The sequence below is a fragment of the Macaca thibetana genome, chromosome 18 (genome assembly GCF_024542745.1).
Source record: "Macaca thibetana thibetana isolate TM-01 chromosome 18, ASM2454274v1, whole genome shotgun sequence".
Taxonomy (NCBI): Eukaryota; Metazoa; Chordata; class Mammalia; order Primates; family Cercopithecidae; genus Macaca; species Macaca thibetana.
This window is the reverse complement of record NC_065595.1, coordinates 18,496,259-18,510,563: the sequence shown is the minus strand read 5'-3', so window position 1 is coordinate 18,510,563 and position 14,305 is coordinate 18,496,259. Positions and strand designations below refer to the sequence as shown.

The window sequence follows — 14,305 nt, the reverse complement described above, 5'->3', positions numbered from 1 at the left end:
GTTAATAAACTTCTGCTTGTTTTTCTTTTATTCTGTCTTTTGTTACAAAGCGCCATCTCACTAAGAACGATGAAGGGGAAAGGAAACTTATTTTTCCTTCCTTTAATCTCTTCTTCACCCCAGCCTCCTCATACAGTACCCAAGAAAGAAGAGGTCATCCATAGAAATGTAAAAAGAGTGACAGACATCTTCCTTCTTCTCCAGTCTCTGCCCAGCTATCACAAGAGTAGTAGGAACTAAGGGAACTAAGCATATTATAAATGTTGGGCGTTTAGAGGAGTTCATCTCTGTGGGTGCTCTGCTTGAGAGCTGCACTTCAAGCCAGAGCTTCTAGACGTCAGAGGCATTTGAGCCAGAGTGACTCCATCATGAATAGGGGCTGGGTAAAATGAGGCTGAGACCTACTGGGTTGCATTCCCAGGAGGTTAGGCATTCTAAGTCACAGGATGAGACAGAAGGTTGGTGCAAGGTACAGGTCACAAAGACCTTGCTGATAAACAGTTTGTGGTAAAGAAGCCAGCCAAATCCCACCAAAACCAAGATGGCAGTGAAAGTGACCTCTGGTTGTCCCACATTATATGCTAATTACAATACATTAGCATGCTAAAAGACACTATCAGCGCCTTGACAGTTTATAAATGCCATGACAAGGTCAGGAAGTTACCCTATATGGTCTAAAAAGTGAAGGAAAGAACCCTCAGTTTCAGGAGTTGCCACCCACCTCCCAACTAACCCCCCCACCGCTGCTTTCCCAGAAAACTGATGAATAATCCACCCCTTATTTAGCATACAATCAAGAAATAACCATAAATACAGACAACCAGCATCCCTCAGAGCCGCTCTGCCTATGGAGTAGCCACTCTTTATTCCTTTACTTTTTTAATAAACTTGCTTTCACTTTACTCTGTGGACTCTCCCCAGAGACTTTCTTGCATGAGATCCAAGAACCGTCTCTTGGGGTCTGGATCAGGACCCCTCCCTGGTAACAAATACACCAAAGGAAATGACGGGAGGAGAGATGAGGAACTGTGAAAATAAAATAGGCCCACCAGCTCCTGCACTGCACAACGTGAGTGGGCACCCTTCACATTAGCCCCTGGGGTTAAGCAATGGGGACAAATTTGTGCTTCATTGAAAATCTATGTATTGCCTAGGTTCTAGAGGACCCCTCTCTGGGTTATCTGATTGTCTAGGACCTAGTTTACAAATCTATGATTGTGTCAGACTAATGACAATGCAAAATAATTCTTGGCTATAGACGTGTAAATTCTGTCCTATCTGATAGAGATTCCATTGACTTTTCTCTCCTAATGTAAAATAATCTGGTGGGGGGGCCTTTTGCACATTAATTTCAACGTTCCTGTACTCGGGGGAGTTAGTGCTTTTTTTTTTAACTTTTCCTTTGACCTGATTGTTACACCTCACCAGTTTAAGTAAAATCTTTAGCACAAGTTCATATTTATATCTGTATGAGTGTGGCGTTTCACCCCACAAGTATCCCAAACTTGGTACAGAGGAAGCCTGAGCGGAGAACTTACCACTCACACCTGCTCAGGGCACATTAGCATAGCAATAGAAGCTTTATTCTCAGGACCTGGACTTTTCACTTTTTCTCCCAAAGTGCTCCTCAGATAAAACCCTATTACCCCGGGGAGGGTGCTTCAAATACACTGGCTGTTAGATAGAAGGTTTAATTCATATCTAAGTGACTGGATGGCAACCTGGGTTTGCATTCTAAATATGCTGGAGCCTGGATCATTTGCAAGTAAATAAAAATTTCACTCTCCTCTCCTTTTCTAATAGTCTTTAATGACTGGTGACAAGTAGCTACTGAGACATTTTCATAACTAAAGGGCAATCTTTGGCTTTGAATGCTAAATAAGGTTCTTCAAAGATAAAAATCAAAGCCTTGACCCTCTGCCTAGAGTTAGTATAGGAAGCATCAACTGTACTTTTTTCCCTGCCTGCCCTCCCTCTATTAGGGCTGCTGGAAGGCACAATGATTTTTGTATATTCACCAAAATAGATTTGGTTCCAAGATAGAGCAAAGCTCAGTCAGGAATCTTAGCCTGTTGCGGCTACCTGGGGGTTCCTAGATCTGTTATTTTGCTGAAACTAAGAAACTCAGGGGAGATGATACAATGGATAAGTGGACAACCAGGACCTAAAATCAGTGGTTCCAGATTCATTAGGATTTTCCCCTTACACCCTGAGCAAAGCCACCTTCCAGCACACTGGTCTTCAGAGTGAAGTGTAGGAAGAAATTGTCATTTCACTTTATTGTTATTTATTTATTTATTTATTTATTTATTTATTGAGATAGGATCTCACTCCGTTTCTCAGGCTGCAGTGCAATGGCACCATCACAGCTCACCACAACCGAGGCCCAGGTGATCCTCCCACCTCAGCCTCCCGAGTAACTGAGACTACAAGCGAACTTCAGCATGCCTGGATAATTTTTGCATTTTTTGTAGCAATGGGGTTTTGCCATGTCGCCCATGTGATCTCGAACTCTTGGGCTCAAGTCATCTGCCTGCCTCAGCTTCCCAAAGTGCTGAGATTACAGTCATGAGCCACCACTCCTGGCCTTGCTTTATTTTTAAGTTACATTTATTTTTACTTTTAGTTTGTCTTTCTATAAAAAATTATTTTAGCATTCTGTACATTGGCACAAGGTAAAAGAAAATGAGGGAAACTTAAATGTGAAAGAATACTTCATAATTCAATCCTCAGTTGTATACATTTATCTTACATGTCAGCGAAAACTCACCAACTATTTTAAAAACCTGGACAAATTATATCACAAAAGAAGCAAAAAAGGGAAAAAGGTTCCATAAAAACTAAATCCATGTATGAAAAGCATTGTTCTCTTGGTGTCATCACATCCTTTTCTTCTGTGCACCAATGTAGAACACATGGTTTCTGTAGCTAATTGCAGCCCCATGCTTATTCTTCAGTTGTCCATTATATACTCTTCTGCCGGCTCCAGGGCTGTATTCATGTAGCCATCCAGGCAAGCCAGGACACCTCGATAATCCACTCTGAATTTAATTTTACCACAGTTGGCTGACCCATGATTTGCTTTAAGAGTCACCAGAGGTTTGCTTCTGAAGACTCATTTTAACAATCCTCGCGCCTGGGATCCAGAACCCTCACTCCAGGTGCCCTATAAGCCTGTGCTCTATAGACAATAGCAGCCAGAACCTTTACTTGCATTTTCTTTACTTTTTAGTATTTTATGTCTATTTTACAATGCAATATGACATTCTAGCAAGACTACATGATATACAGTGGTCCTTTAATATTCTTGAAGGATTGGTTTCTGACAGAGCAAGAGCATCGCCATCTTGGACAAGCACCACCATTCTAAAGTTCCACTTGATTAAAAACCGCCTAAATCCAAAGGGCATCAGCCTAATGACTAAGGTCAGCATGACCATAAACCACAAATAACATCTCCAACCAGAAACATTCCAGCCATAAGATAAACCCCTCCCCAACCAGAGACATGCCAGCCCTAAGGTAACCTCCCCGCCAGCCGGAAAGCTCTCTCCCCAGTAAATACTCTTAGATTGTAAGAGAGAGTGTTCCTGACCAAAATTGGCCAGAAGCCCCTCTCAAGTTTATTCTCCAAAATACACCTGTCTTTGACTGTTGAGCCGCTTTTTGTGTTTCTTTCCTCTTTCTTTAACTCTTACATTGGGTGCCGAAACCCGGGATGGGTGTTGGGGGTAGAGGCTTCTTGCAACCCTGGAAGCAGTGGACAGCAGCTGCTTATCCTGCTGGATCCTGAGAGTCTCTGGTCACCCACCCTGTCTTGGCTCTCACTTCACTTTTCGAGCAATTTGTATGAGGAGGACAACTAACCTGAAGGGGACTGCGAGACTCGGGCTGGGGTTACTCTCCAGTGAGCCCTCAAAACCCTCAGGTCTCAGCAATCCACCTCTGACCACCCACAACAGGTATTTCACTCTCTCCCTTCCTCCTCCCTCATCCTCTCTTTTCTCTCTCTCTCACTCTTCTAGCGCTCACTCACTCACTCTCTCCCCCTCCCTCCCTCCCTCATGTGGCTCCAGTCCTAGAGGCCCTTTGCCAGTTCCAGCCAGAACATCCAACATCAGACACTAATCCAGCTGACTGGTAAGATCTGCCCTCCCCTGGCTTTCTAGTGGTACCTGGGAAAAATAAGTTCTGCTGCCCTGGTCCTCAGAGGACCAATGGGGCTAAGCTAGAGAAAATCTTGGGAATGCCCAGTTCCTTCTTAGTTTGAGTGTCCTTTTTAGAAAGGGGATTCCAGGTCTCTGTCCTTTGTCTGGGGATGCCTAGAACAAAAACAGACACCCTCAGCTTCTTCTCACCAGTCCACATAAGTGCCAAACAATCCCACATTCCTACATCCTTCCCACTGGGCTGTCCCTTCACAACCTTGCAAGTTTGGCTTGGGCATTTAGTTTTTTATTGGAATATGACCTGGCCCCAATACAAATTAGATAATGTCAGCTGATGGCGCAAAAATGGCACCTTTGACTTTCAAATTCTCAGGAACCTTAACAACTTTATAACCAGGAATGGCAAATGGCAAGAGGTTTTCTATATTCAGGCTTTCTTCTACTTCTACCTTAGATCCCAACCTTCTCTGTGTCAAGCTTGCACCCCTCACGAAATCTTTCTTCTTAATGAAAACCCTCCCTGGGTCACTCCCTCCTCCAAAACTCCTTTTGATCCTGCACATGACCCCCCTCTGTATTCTCACCCCTCTGTATCCTCTCCTCGTCCATCTGAACCCTCCACCCTGGTGGCCCCTCCTGCCCCCAAGCCTTCAGCCCCAAACTCCACTCCTACTTCTCCATCTGTTACCCATTTAAAAACTGCTCAAACCACCTCTGCCATTCTCCCTCTCTGGGAAGCAGCTGGGGTTGAAGGCTTTGCTCATGTTCATGTCCCTTTCTCCATGTCTGATTTATTGCAAATTGGAACTATGAGTATATTCAAAGGCCTTTATGTTTTTCTCTTCATAAATCATGTTTTCTTGGAAAAGGTTTTCCCAGTCAACTCAATTACTTTTCTCCACTCTGCCTTGCCACTCTTGGTGAGTGTATGAAGAACCCTAAAATGACTTCTGGTGGCCTGGAACTCCTTGGGAAAACAGAAAAGGCACCACAAGTCCCATTTTGGGAAAAATCTGTTTTCCTCATGGAATCCCTGGAATTGGAGGTGGATAAGTACCTCCCCAAATCTGCCTTTGTCTTCCAGTTATACTTGTTTATTAGGCCCTGGAAACTGTTTTCCTAGCCCTGTTCTCAAAGGGTCTCATCCGAAGGCCAATAATCCAATTGGGAAATTAGAAAAAAACAATCTTATAACTACTGGATCTTCTTCTGGGTGTCTGTGTGGCTATATATGTGTTATGTGTGCAGTGTCTATTAAAAAGGCTCTAATTAATTGGCCTAAGAAAAATAAGTGCTTAAACCAAATATTTTTAAGGGAAAAGTAAAAGCTGTGAAACCTTTCAGTTCACGTGACTTTAATCTTTAAAACTTACTGGTACTGTAAGATTAGAAATGTCTTAAGAGTTGCCAGCATATAGTTTTTGTTTGCATTTATTGATCAAGCAATTTCATACTTACCTCTGCCAAATACTATAAATTGTCAAAATTTGGCATAGAGGCTACAAAACTATAACTCAACCCAAACAGAATAATCTTTGCTTATGTAATTTTTAAATAAATGAAACATTAATATTGGTTTAGTAAAGATAGCTACATCTTGAACTATTTAGTGGAATACTCTAACTTCTAATCTTGTGTCCTTAGGCAGCCTAGCCCATAGACATGAAGGAAGCTTGTTTGGGGAAAGGACTGTTATCTTTAAAATAAAAAAAGAGAATTTATATGAAAAGAATCTTATATGGTAAATTCTTACCCTAAAGTAAATTAACTGGTTGTTTAAAGAGAGGGATATTTACAAGTCAGAAAGTTGAGGCATGTCAGGAATTGTCTGTGTAAATCAGGAAGCATTTTACAAAAGGGAATTTATGCAAGAAATGTTACACAATTTAAAAGTGATTAGGCTTCCTGAATGCTTTATAAAATGCCACTATAACTGTTAGCTCTACAACTTGGCTGGTTTGCAGCTAGGTGAGACCTAGAACACATGGAGTTAAATGCTGGAATGAGTCGGACCTTACCTGCACTTCTGTCAAGGTCCTAGGCTCTACACCTAGTACATAATTAAAATCCCAAACTTACCAACAAAACTAAAGGTTGCTAAAAGTTAACAATGTAACATGCATGTAAGACTATTGAGAAAACAGTTTGCGTATACTTTTGGCAAAGTATTATACAAGGAGGCACGAGAACGTGGATTTTTACCTAGATTAAAAGGTTAAAGAATTGTTCTAAGTTGAATAAAATAAAAATGAAGGTTTAAGAAAGTTTTAGGTTAATTGTAAAGGAAATGCTGTGTGTAAATGTATCGGCTAAAGTTGAAGGGGTATCATCTAGTTTTTCTGTAAATTGAACATTAAAGTAAAAGCAAAACGGATTTCACTTAAAGCACTAACCTGCTCTTTAACAAAAGTTGTAAAGCGTTAAAAAGGGTTCATAAACGTCTTACCTTAACGGTCCAATATTAAAATTGGGTAAATGTGTCTACAAGGTTTTATTAAAATTGTATTTAACATTAATAGCCCACTAATATAAAGGTAAAGTTTGGCTTATTTGGTATAAAGTCATAATAGGAAACATTGTCAGATATAAAATGGTTTTTTTGGGCTATATTTGTATAAATATATTTTTGGTATGTGTTTCAAAGTTATAGGAGACGGAGACTCCTATAATTCTGATATATCTTAGTATATGTTATCAGTAATAATTATACTTGTTATGTTTAAATTACTGTGTGCCACAAAGGTAACAGATATCCTTGTCAATTGTGACTTTATGGCTACCCTAAAACTTTTTGTCATCCATAAACAATTGTTGTCAAGTTTTGGTCCTCTTTAAAAGGTCGTTTTATAATCAGCTATAAAGCTCTTACAAGTGCTCTTGGATGCAGATTTCTGTTAACTTTGGCGATTGTGACATCGGAATAGAGAAGAATGTTCAGGAGTCTTGAAGAGCTAAAATGTTCATTAATATCAAGCAGGACAGGAATTAACTGCATGAAGTGAACTAACAGGAGACTGGGGTGATCTTTTTGACATTTAGCTTAAAATACAGCTAATCATTTGTTTTGCTTTTCAAAACCAAAGAAACTTTTCTTTTGAGCTATTGATAGCTTTTAACAATTTAGTATACTCCCATGAACAAAATTTGGAGCATACTTGTTTCTCTCTACCTGATTTTCTCTGGAAATTGGAAACTGTGAGTATTCTTAAGTTATGGCAACATAGTTATTTGCATAAGTACAATAAGAATCTGTTTTCTTTTGTAACAGGCCACAATTGGAAAAACTGGTTATTTTTACCAAGGCTTTGACTGGAATGGTGTGCTTTCCTTTAAGGAACCAAACTTGCCTTATGAAGCCAATAAAGCCCCCGGAAACTGGCCTCATATTCTGTGTACACAGTCCCTGTACAGCATTTCTGATCTGTGGTAAGTAAACAATGTCACTTTCTGAACAGGCCAGGAACCCCAAGTTATCTTGGAACCTCAAGAGGAGAGAAATTCACCCAACTCATAGGCATTTGATGGTACAAATCCATGTCTGAGCTTGGCTTTAAAAAGGTCTTATCTCAGATTCCTTCTACAGAACAAAGTTCCATCAAAGCCAGTTTAAAAGGCCTATGTAACAAATAATTATTCTTGCTGTACTGTATGCAAATAATTAAACCAAGTATAATAAAGCAAACCAGTCCTATCATGATTTGTCTTTTAATTAAAATGGGAAACTGGAGAGAGAAAATTATGTCTCAAAAACTATAGCACAAGTGTTGTTAAATTCTAGTGTTGCCTAATGTTTTTCAATGTTTATTATTTTCTACAGTTTAAATTAAATTCTATTTTCTTCTGGCTACAAGTTTCCAAAATAAGCTGTGCTTTCCTAAAGCCCTATGAACTGAAAACTAACTGTTTCAGCAGGCGCTGCCTCTAAGCCCCCTGACCATCACAGGAGGAAATCTCTACACTGCTGGTGCTGACAACTAATAACTGAGAGTGCCCAGAATCCTTCACCCCCACGTCTAGTGAGTCCATGGCACTGAGGGTAATTGAGATGGTATCTGTTATAGGAATCAACTCCTGGATACATTGCACTCAAGTCAAAGCCTGGAAAGCTGAGGAAGTAACCTCTGACACCCCAAATGAACATTCTAAATATCAATGTAAAGAAATAGGAAATCTTAAGCTGAAAATCATAAAAAATAAGTAATTAAGTGAGTAACTCATCTTACTCAGTTTCACCCCTACTTTTGTCATTGCTACCTCTCCTTTTAAGCCAAATATTAAAACTTCTAATGGAAATTATTTACTACACCACCCTTGTGGAAATTGCTTTACTCAGTCTACTATTTGCAGTAGGACTATATACTCTAGCACCCTAAGGGTAGAATATCAGACAGAGAATCTCAGTTACTGTAGCATTTTGCTTAATTTTTATCCTCATCGCAGGAATAATGGTTATAACAGAAAATAACACATGGGCCTTTCCAATCATGTGCCTATGCCTCTTATTGGATGAGGAATGTTGTTTCTATATCAACCAATCAGGCCTAGTAAGAGATGCTGCTGAAAAACTTAAAGAAAGGGCTAAAAATCTAAGGGAATACCAAAACAACCAAATAGAATCTTGGTTTGGGAACAAAATCATAGCATGGGTCATCCCATTTCTGGGCCCTCTCCTAATAATGTGGCTGGGACTAATGTTCTTACCCTGCCTAATTAACCTTTTTCAAAGATTTTTAACTGACAGGATCATGGTCATTTCACAGACAACTACCCAAAAACATCTACAGATGGCATTACTTCCCTGCAGGCAATCTGAGACCAGAAAACTCTCTATCCCCTTGTCAGCAGGAAGTAGCCAGAAAGAACATGCCACTCCTCATCCTTTCTATAATATAGGGTCTGAATTGACAGAGCAGGGGCATTGCCATCTTGGACAAGCACCGCCATTCTAAAATTCCCCTTGATAAAAAACCGCCTAAATCCAAAGGGCATCAGCCTAATGGCTAAAGTCCGCATGACCATAAACCACAAACAACGCCTCTGACCAGAAACATTCCAACCATAAGGTAAACCCCTCCCTGACAAGAGACATGCCAGCCCCAAGATAACCTCCCCTCCAGCCGGAGACATTCCAACCCCTCCGTAAACTTCTCCCACACACAGAAACATTCCAAGCTTCTGATAAGCTGTCTCACCAATAAATACTCAGTCTGTAAGAGAGAGTACTCCTGACCAAAATCAGCCAGAAGCCCCTCTCAGGTTTATTCTCCAAAATAAACCCATCTTTGACTGTTGAGTTTTGTGTTTCTTTCCTCTTTCTTTAACTGTTAGAATTTCAAGTCCCCAGCATATGTCAAAATCTGTGCACACTCAAGTCCAGCAGTCAGCCCTCCAGACTGGAACTCCTCCTACATGAAGAGCCAGACCTCTATATACATGCATTTTGCATCTTTCAAATAATGTATTTTCAATCAGCATTTGGTTTTAAAAATATGTGAATATAAGTGGACCCACACAGTCCAAGGACTAAGATATGACTTTTTCTTATCTTGTTCAAATATCTAAGGGGTGTGGGGAGTCATGCCCCACAAACCACAAATTCTCATCAGGTGAGTTTTATTTAACCCTATATATTGTGACTTACTTTCCAATCTGACTGGCATAACATTACATGACGAGGAAGAAAACCAAAATATTTTACCCCCAAACATGTTTCTTTGCCATATTTTGAAATGGCCCTGCAAAGCTGTCCTTTGTGGGGAAAAATGCATCTGTAAAGAATCTCTATTAATATAGCTAGATCTTTTTCTTCCAGGCCCTCCCAATACTGTAGAGATTAACTGAGAGTCTAGTACCTTTCAAAGGTCTGAATAAGAAACATTTGTCATCTATTGTCTCTAAGGACAGCCACTATGAGACTTCAAAAGAACTTTGGTCTCCACAATCTGAACATTTCCTTTCTATTGATCCTAGATCTTTAGACAAGCTCAACTAATTGTCAACTAGAAAAAAGTTTAAATTTACCTATAGCTTAGAAACACTACACCCCACCCCCACTCTGCATTATGCCTTTCTGGACAGCAATGTATTTCTCAAATGTATTTCATTGATGTTTCATGACCCCCTAAAATGCATGAAACCAAGCTGCATCCCAACCACCAGGGGCACATGGTACCAGGACCTTCTGAGGTCTTTGTTATTGGCCATAGTCACTCACGTTTGGCTCAGAATAAATCTTTTCAAATATTTTACAGAGTTTGACTCTTTTCATCCATTTATGTGTGTGTGTATGTGTGTATGGAGGAAGAGAGATACACACTATATATATGCATATGTGTGTGTATATAATTTATAAACTTATAAATACATACATCAGGGTTGTATGATCAAAAGTTTATAAACATGACCAATCAAAATAGTTTATAGTCCTCTTCGTTCATGATAATGAACTTTATTTAAGCCCTGAGTACCATAAAAGTGAGGATGGTAAGGAAATTCTTCTACCATTTTGTTTCCTCAGAAAATATAAAGGACTACTAAGGTAAGAATCACCTTTGCTCTGACACAATGATTTAGGGGCAATAAATAATGGTGATGGTCAATTAGAAAGACTTAGAAAGCTTAGAACAAGCAAGGGCTGGTTCTGAGATGATCAGAGATGTCTGGCTCATGAATTGAGTTATTTGTTGTTACAGACTGAATTGTGTCTCCTCACAAATTCATACGTTGAAGTCCTAACCTCTAATGAGATTATATTTGAAGATAGGGCCTTTAAGGAGATTAAATGAGGTCATTAGCGTGAAGCCCTAATCCAATAGGACTGGGGTCCTCAGAAAAAGAGGAAGAAACCCCAGATCTCTCTCTCTTTCTTTCTTTCTCTCTCTCTCTCTCTCTCTGTTTCTCTCCCTCCCCCCCTCCCCCCGCCACACGCAGACAAAAGGCCATGTGAGGAGGCAGCCGTCTACAATACTCAGCAGAAACCACCCTATGGATACCTTGATCTTGAACTTCTGACCTCCAGAACTGTAAGAAAATTAACTTTTCTTGTTTAAGCCTCCCATTCTGTGGTATTTTGTTATGGCTGCCCTACCAAATAAATAAAAATTTGCTGTTACAGTGGAAGAGAGTGGGGTCTCTAAGAGAACACTGAGGATTGTTAATTCTTTATAAGGAGCCAGTGAAATTTTTCTGCCTTCAAGGAAAATGTTTGAAAATTCACTTCATCCTCTCTCCTTCCAGCCCACAGTGCAGGGCATTCATGACCTTTCTTTCAGTAATTATAGGATCGCTCTTTATGGAAGGAAAAATACCTTTTCCTCTACTCATCTTAGGTTCATTGGCTGGGCCCTTGTAACAAAAGACAGACGAACAAGAGACAAGCATACAAATTAATCTTCATAACACAGGAGCCTTTATAAGGAAATGAAGCCCTAAAGAATCAGCTAAACCTAAGTACTTTTTCACAGTAGGTTTGATGAAGAATGGATAGTCATGGAGAAATAGAATAGGGCAAGGAGTATAAGCTAACAGTAATAAACTGGGGGAACTTAGCAAGACCTGTTTGCTCCAATTCTTCTGTGTCTCCTTGTCTTTGGAGACAGGATGTTCCTTCTCCCTGGGCATAGGGAAGGCACCACTCACAGGAGTGTCTTATAATCTGTTTTACTCCAGTCTTGCTGCGTCTGCCATGTTCTCAAATTACATGAGTTTAAAATATTCAATATGTGAGCTGGGTGCAATGACTCATGCCTGTGATGCCAACACTTTGGCTGAAGTGGGAGGATTGCTTGAGCCCAGGAGTTTGAGACCACCTGGGAGACATAGCAAGGCACCATTTCTACAAAAAACAAAAAACCAAACAAACAAAAAAAATTAAAGCTAGCCAGGTTTGCTGGTGCACACTTGTAGTCCTAGCTACTTGGGAGGCTGAGGTGGGAGGATTATCTAAGCCCTGGAGATTGAGGCTGCAGTGAGCTGTGATTGTGCTCTGCATCCTAAGTGACAGAGTTAGACCTGTCTCAACAACAAAAAAATAATTAATATGCTAAGGTGCCATATTTGGGGGTGGCATGTTTTGAGTTTCATCAGTTCCAACCTGAAAAATTTCTAATCTTAAATTGAAAAGTAGGAGTCCTAAAAGTCAAAAGAAGAATAATCTTTTTAAACCCCAGGAAGATATAAAGGAATGATAAGTGCACAATGCATATTTATTTAGAAATATCTGATCTGACTAACCTTAACCTCCCAACTTCCATCTCTCATTTGGAGCTAATCCAAAGAGCTTGCTTTTTTCTGACCTATATCTCCTCAGGTCTTCCTCCTTAGAGTTTCCCATGGCTTCAACATTCCTGTTCACTCTTGGCATTTAGATTCCTCTCTTGTTCAGCATTCTTTATTGGCTCAAAACTTTACCCTGGCTCTTGATATCATCTCCAACTATCTTGCCTCAATATCCTTTTGCAGGCTTTTATCCTGTTGCTCTGACGTCATCCTACACCGTGATCAAACAGATTGATTTTATTCCTGTCTCTATGTCTTTACTCACACTATTACTCACCCTTACCCTCTTCCTTCAGTCCTGTTTCCTGCCCTTTCCCTGTCAGTGTCCATTCTGAGAGCATTCCTCAACAACTTCCTGCAAGCTATTCTTCCTGTGCTTCCTATGGACCCAACCTGCAACACCTTGTATGTAAGTTTCACTGATGTCATGGCAAAGTGACCACCATTGGGCCTTTCTGTGGACCTTGAGGTTCCACAAAGAATTATTGCAAACTGGAGAGGAAGTATCCATAAGTGGCCCAGAGAAGCATGCTTAGACAAACCACTCTATTGCCCTGAGCTGGGACAAGGACTGGGCTTCTGGGCAACTAGAATTGTGAGGAGGTTGGGGTAGGAGCAAGGGGACGGTCTTTAGACATAATCGGTCTGTCTCTGAACCTCTCCTCACTTTCAAGGATGGTTTGATGTCCATTTTAACAGCACTTAGAACACTAATCTGAGTTCCCTCTCTTTTGTAGCCCTTCTTGAGCCTGACGGTCATAATGTCTCATCTTTTGTATTAAAATTTTCTTTACTCTCCAAAGAAATTTTGTTATTATCAGCATAAAATATGAGGCTGCAGGCAACAGTTTTGGTACTTGCAGTTTGGGAGAGGTGGTGATATGAGCAGCTGAAATCTAAAACGAGAACCAGATGCTCACCCAGGCCCCTCTTGGAAGGATCATACCCTAGTTCCATGACCACACTGTGCCTCAGTCTTCTTATCCTTTAGATGGGCATATTCACTCCCTGACTGGAAGAAATTTTATAGGTTTGGGTTTACAAAGCCAATAACGAAAGGGCTGTTAATTTTCCCCTGCCTATTCTGTTGTCCAAGTGCATGTCAATGTTTGCATATGGCATTCAGTCTCAGGAGTCTGGCTTTTCACAGACAAGGTAAACTCGACTAGAAATATTACCTTGCAGGACCTATGAGTTTTACGTTGAATGTTGAGCTTCTGACATAGAAGCTGATAAAGTGATGTTGAAAAGTTGTGGAAGATATTCTCAAGAACTTCCATTCCCAGTTTGCAAGGGACAAGAAGGAGAGGGCTTCCACCTAGCATGTTCTGTCTCCCTTCTGCCTTCTCTCCGGACATGTTGTAAAATAGCCTTTGCTGAAGCCAGGCTACCACATAATACTGCTACTGAAATTGCCATGACTTTAATTACTATTGCCTATTATTCAAAAACACTAATTGAGTCACGGTCCCATTGCAAATGTGACTTAACTTGCTGTTTTACTGCTTGCTCAGGCACTGCAAATAAAAAAATAATGGCAGTTATAATTAACTCAGAATCAGCTATATAACCTGTCCCTCAGCCTGTGATGGGTAAAAGTTCAATTAAAAAGTAAAGTTATTAACAGAGTAAGGTTTGGTCACACATCTGTCATACAGAGTGTGACAGGGCACAAATATTACCCAAGCAACCAGAGAGGGAATTACTGAAGACCTGCACCTTACCAAGGTGTCTGCAAACCTCCCAAAAAGTTAATTATTGGAAACCAAAAAAAGATAACTAACATAAAATACGACTTCACACCTGATAGGATGGTTGTCATCAAAAAGATGGACAATGACAAGTGTTGGCAAGGACGT

At 40.3% G+C, this 14,305-nt stretch overlaps 1 long non-coding RNA gene and 1 pseudogene across 1 annotated transcript in view; both read right to left on the bottom strand.

The window, feature by feature from the left end:
• The window catches only part of LOC126941392 (uncharacterized), a 168,401-nt gene that overhangs the window by 29,718 nt on the left and 124,378 nt on the right, over nt 1-14,305 (bottom strand). The window lies entirely within an intron of this gene.
• Nucleotides 2,880-3,119, bottom strand: LOC126941390 (U6 snRNA-associated Sm-like protein LSm6; annotated as a pseudogene).